Source organism: Heterocephalus glaber, unplaced genomic scaffold, assembly GCF_053883595.1.
Source record: "Heterocephalus glaber isolate CG9 unplaced genomic scaffold, H.glaber_assembly_v1.0 deba00001497, whole genome shotgun sequence".
NCBI classification, from domain to species: domain Eukaryota; kingdom Metazoa; phylum Chordata; class Mammalia; order Rodentia; family Bathyergidae; genus Heterocephalus; species Heterocephalus glaber.
In genome coordinates, this window is record NW_028258320.1 from 36,814,745 (window position 1) to 36,820,744 (window position 6,000).

The window sequence follows — 6,000 nt, forward strand, 5'->3', positions numbered from 1 at the left end:
TTGCTCACAGATTTTCTTTAAACCAATAGCAACCTGGCAACAGTATTCTCCAAGCCTAGCTAGACAGATTACTCTATTTTGCTATGTCACTTTCAAAGGAGTATCCTGCCCCTTCACAGACTCGGTGCTGTGGAGCAGACAACATTTACAGAGTGCTCTGGATAATGAGGTCAGACAAACATTTCAAGAGATAGATCACAGACTACAGGGACACTACTGTCTTTTTCCAGGGCAAGCTGGAAAAGAAATTGGACACTGGTCTAGACGATGTCTAGGATACTAACTGGATTGGTAAAGGGTGACTGCCAGAAGTCAGCGACATGAGTGAAGAAAGGACTGTAACATGATTATTCTGAAAGGATGGATTTTTTAGTATGTAGTATGTAAGGTGGAACACAGAATGGAAATTTTGCTTTGTACTAAGTTGTTACCACATGATAAAGAATTGAATTAAAATTAATAAATTACATTCATAACCTCAGACAATTTTCCAGAGTGACCCTTGGATTGATTTTTATTTTATTCATGTACACTAATTACCTCAGTATTTATAAGATAAAATTTGATGTGTCATTATCCCTTGTTGATTTCAGCTTCCTTGAGTTGAAAACAAAACATCAGTTATCTTAAAAAAAAAATCAGTTATCTCAAACTTGTTGGCTGTGTCCTTCATCAGTAGAAAATCTTTTGGATAAATCTCCTATATATATTTATGAATTTAGAAATTATATCTCTTTACTGCTGCAAGATAGAATTAAAATTTAAAGAATAAGATAAAGATTAAACTCTCTTTACTGAGCACAGTGATACATGCCTATAATCCAACTACTAGGAAGGCTAAGGCAGGAAGATTGCAAGTCTAAGCCTGGGCTGGGCAATTTAGCAAGATCCTGTCTCAAAAAAAAAAAAAAAATGGCTGGGAATGTAGCTCAGTGAAAGAGCGCCTCCTGAATTTAATCCCCAGTAGCACAGAAATACAAAAAACACAAACAAACAAAGACTAAACTATCTTATATTAGGAACAGTATAAAAACCATTCCTTTTGCTAATGAGAATAATGCAAGGAAATATGCTTTCTTTAAAACATGATCCATTCTGTGATACTTTGACTCAAAATTTCAAACTAGTTCAATTTATTACAATACTGACTTTAAATGTTTTAATTATAATTTTATTTTAGTGGTATTCACAAAGTTGTGCAAACATCATGACTCTCTAATTTTAGTACATTTTCATCATCCCAAAAGGAACCTATACTCAGTGGCAGTCATTATCCATTTCCACTAGCAATCACTGCCCCGGCAACCACTAAGCAATTCTATTTTCTGTCTCAATGAGCTTGCCTATATTGCACATTTCACATAAATGAAGTGATAACAATATGTAGGTTTTGAGTCTAGTTTCTTGCATTTAACATAATATTTTGAAGTTTCACCATGCTGTAGTGTGTATGCACAATTCATTCCTTTTTATGGCCAAATAATATTCTATTGAATGGGTATACCACACATTGCCCCCTCTCTTCATCAGTTAATAGACATTTGGATATTTTTCACTTTTTGGCTAGTATGAATAATACTGCTGCAAACATTAGTGCACATTTTTTGTGGATGTTTGTTTTTATTTCTCTTGGGTATAAGGCTAAAAATAGAATTGCTTGGGTTTTATGTTAACTCTATGTTTAACCATTTAAGGAACTTTCCAAAATGGCTATACCATTTCATATTTCCACAGCAATATATGAGAATTTTAATTTTTTCATATCCTTGTCAGCACCTTATTATCCATCCTTTTTAAAGAGCCATTTTAGTGGATGTGAATAGTATCTCATTGTGCTTTGATTTTCATGGCCCTAATCACTAATGACATTGAGCACCTTTTCATATGCCTAAGCATTTGTATATATACTTTGGAGAAATGCCTATTCAAATTTTGTGTCCATTTTTTTAAGTTATTTATCTTTTTCTTATTGGGTAACAAGAATTCCATATGTCCTGGGTCTAGATTTTATCAGATACATGGTTTACAATTTTTTCCATTCTGTGGATTATCTTTTCACATTCTTAATCATAGTCTTTGAAGCACAAAAGTTTCTATTTTGATAAAAATCACTTTATTGTTATTCTTAGATTCCTTGTGTTATTGGTGTCATATCTGAAAAACCAAAGATCACAAAGATTTACACCTATGGTTTTCTCTAAGAGTTTTATAGTTTTCGCTCTTACATTTAGGTCTTTGATCCACTTTGAGTTAATTTTTGTATATGATATGGGGCAGGGCTTCAGTGTCATTTTTAGAATGTGAATAGCCAGTTGTCTCAGCATATTCGTTAAAAACACTATTCTTGGGCTGGGGATTTAGCTCAGTGGTTTCACCGCCTGCTGTGCAAGCGCAAGGACCCGAGTTCGATCCCTGGTACCAAAACAAACAGACAAACAAACAAACAAACAAAGAACACATTACTAAAAAACAAAAACAAAGAAACCCCGCTATTCTTACCCTCATTAAATTGTTATGGTACCCTTGTTAAAAATCAATTGACCACAAATGTATGGGCTTATTTTTGGACTTTCAACTCCATCTCATTGATCTCTACATATTAATATGTGTTTTTTAAATATTAAGCTTTTAGTGTATGTTACAGTTTATTTATTTATTTATTTTTATTTTTGGTACCAGGGATCGAACTCAGGTCCTTGTGCTTGTGCAGCAGGCAGCGAAACCACTGAGCTAAATCCCCAGCCCAATAAGAACTAAGAAGTACTCAGTTTTGTTTTTGTTTTTGTTTTTTGGTACCAGGGATCGAACTCGGGACCTTGTGCTTGTGAGGCAGGCCCCGGAACCACTGAGCTAAATCCCTGGCCCTGTTACAGTTTAAAAATAACAAATATTCATAGATCAAATACAAAATGTTGCACCACTGTTTATGTTTACTAATCATTTTTTACCACAATCACTGTTACAGATAAAGACTCACATATTGAGGTCTTGATTCCCCAATATAGCAATATTCAGAGGTGGGGCCTAGACAGGTGACTGGATCATGAGCCCATTGAGGAGTTCATAGCTGAATGGGCTATTAAAAAGTAGGGCCCAATTGGAGGAAGTAGGTGACTGAGAGCATGCCTTTGAAGGATCTATTCTGTCCCTCCCCAACACACTTCACCTCCCTCTGGCTTTCTTGCTCTCTCTCTCTCTCTCTCTCTCTCTCCTTCCTGGTTGCCATGAAGTGAACAGCTTTCTTACAACACGCCTTTATACCATGATGTTTCTACCTTGAACCCAGCCAACAATGGACTGAAACCTCTGGAACCATGAGCTAAATTAAACCTTTCCTCCTTTAAGTTGTACGCATCAGCAATTTTTTCCAGCAACAAAAAGGTGACTAACACAATCACTAATTATACAAATGTTTGGTTGGAGATCTGACTAGTGAGTTTCCTTTTTTTTAAGTCTATGGGTTGTTTTTGCAACCCAATAGTAAGGCATTGCATTTTTTTCATCTGTAACACATGAAAACCCTTTTGTTTCTTTGTGTCTCTTTGTGTCTATGGACTACATTCTGAGTACTTTTTTCAGATTGGTTTTCTAGTTCACCAGTTCTCTCCAGAAAGAAACTGAATATACAAAGGACAATGATCAGAAAAGAACACAAACTATAATATGATTCTGACCCACACAAGAAGCTCAAGAAGCCAAATGACTACCTCTACACCATTCTATCAAGACTCACTCAACAACAGCCTTCCTATTTTTCACTCTGGCTTTTCACTGACTAACCAAGCAGAGAAGACCAGATATGCACTCTAAACCAGTCACATAAAACACTCACTTTTAGTTAGTTCACTGTTAACTTCCTCTCACCAAAAACCTCTACTCAGAGGATAGCTGGAGCCTTTCCTTTTTGTCACTATAAAGCTTTTCCATGCCCCTACTTGCCTTAAGTGTCCACCAAACTCAAGGAATGGTGACCAACTCCCTTGCTATTTAGCAAGCTCTGGGTAAACAGTCTGCTTCCATTTGGGTTGTCTTTGTTCCGGTACCTGTTCATGATATACTGCTGTTTGATGCATCTACTTGGGTTTTTTTAATTTCAGCTTTATATGTTTCAAAAGTTCATTTGAAACCCATTTTTCAGACTCATCTGGTCATTTTTATACCCTCTTGTTTTTTTGCCATCATTTTTAGTTCTGTCAGCATATTAAGTGTTTCACTTAGTACTCCTTTATGTGGGTGCTTTCTTTTATCATTTGCTGCTTCTGCTGTCACTCATTTGTGGTAGTATTCTTTGAATATCCTTTGATTTTCTTTCTTTTTTATTGTGAGTTCAAATTCGTTGTGTGCTCTATCAGAGTTGCCTGAGGCCTAACTTGAGGTCCAGTAGAGCAGGGAACATTTGCATTTCTTTCTTCTGGGCACCTGGGAACATCAAAAATTGCTTACTGTGAAGTTCTCCTTAGAGGTTTTCATTTGACCTTATCCCTTTGGAGAACACTTCATGCAAGTGAAATCTTATGTCACTGTCCTTGTGCAAATTTATGAATCAAATGTAGTAGTAATGCAGAATCAAACTGAGTAAGTAAGTAGACATTACTGTTTGATCATTGTCTTCTAAATTTCTAAGCAAACACTAAAAAAGAAAAAAATGTAATATATAAAAAGTGATTCTAATATATGAAAAGTATGTTTTTACAAATATCTTAGAACTTCTTGTGCCCTTTTGTAGAATGGAAAGTAAGTTTAAGTGAATGTGCATTTTCCCCTAGCTATAAAATTATTTTGAGGGAGGGAGAGAGAGAGAGAGAGGAGAGGAGGATTGGAGATGTAGCTCAGTGGTAAAGTGCATACTGAGCATGAGATGAGCAAGACCTTAGATTCAACCCCAGCACCAAAAAACAAAACAAGAAAAAAGGAAAGAGAAAGAAAGAAAGAAAGAAAGAAGGAAGGAAAGAAAGAAGGAAAGAAAGAAAGAGAGGGAGAGAAAGAGAGAAAGAGAGGGGGAGGGGAGGGAGGGGAGGGGAGGGAGAAAGAAAAAGAAAAGCAAGCAGGGCATGGATTGCAGAAATCAAATTAATCCCTAAGAATTTGGATCATCTGTTTGCTGTCCCTTCCAAAACATTTCTTTAAATTGTATCACATATTCAAAGATAATTTTCCTGTGTTGTCTTAGAATCCATAATTCTTATAGAAACACGAGTGAATAGGTCTAAATGATATTTGTACTTGTGGTGTCTTTTTCTTATTCCTGCCGTGCTTCTGAAGTCTTTCAAAGCTGCTGTTCACTCTCTACCATAGTTATTGTACTCAATTAAGCTGCACTGGGGACATAATAATGAGAAAAGCAGGAGCTCACTATCTAGTAAAGAACAGATTAACCATCACAGTAGAAACCAGTTTTGAAAAGTGTTTCCACAACAAAGTCTTATGAAGCATAGAGGGAGGAAGGAATGATTCAAACAGGGGGAAATGGAAAAGCTCACAGGGAAATGGTCATTTTTGCTCTACTGGAAATCTAAGAATAATTCTCCAGGGGCTGGCTATCCTAAAAAAGATCCAGCTTCCTTAGTGATCAGGGACACAAAAGAGAGTTCTGCTTGTGAACTGAAAAGTAGTTAAGAATTCAAGAGGGGCCCGGGATTTAGCTCAGTGGTTTTGTCGCCTGCTGCGCAAGCACAAGGACCAGAGTTCAATTCCCAGTACCAAAAAAAAAAAAAAGAATTCAAGAGGCTTTTTAGCCACTGGGGAGAGTGGGACCTGAAGCTGATAAATGGGCTGGCTTCAGTTGGCTAAACAGATTTCCAGAACTGAGCAAATTGCACAACTTCATTTATGAACTCTACCTCTATTATAGCACAGAACCTGAAAATATATTTCTGCCTGTGTTCTGTCTGCTGATAATCATTCCTATAATATGGTAATGAGGAATAATGGATGTCAAGCAGTGCATCTCAGTGTGTTGCCAGTGGGCCTCCTGCTGAGGAGAGGTGCAGGTGACTGCCA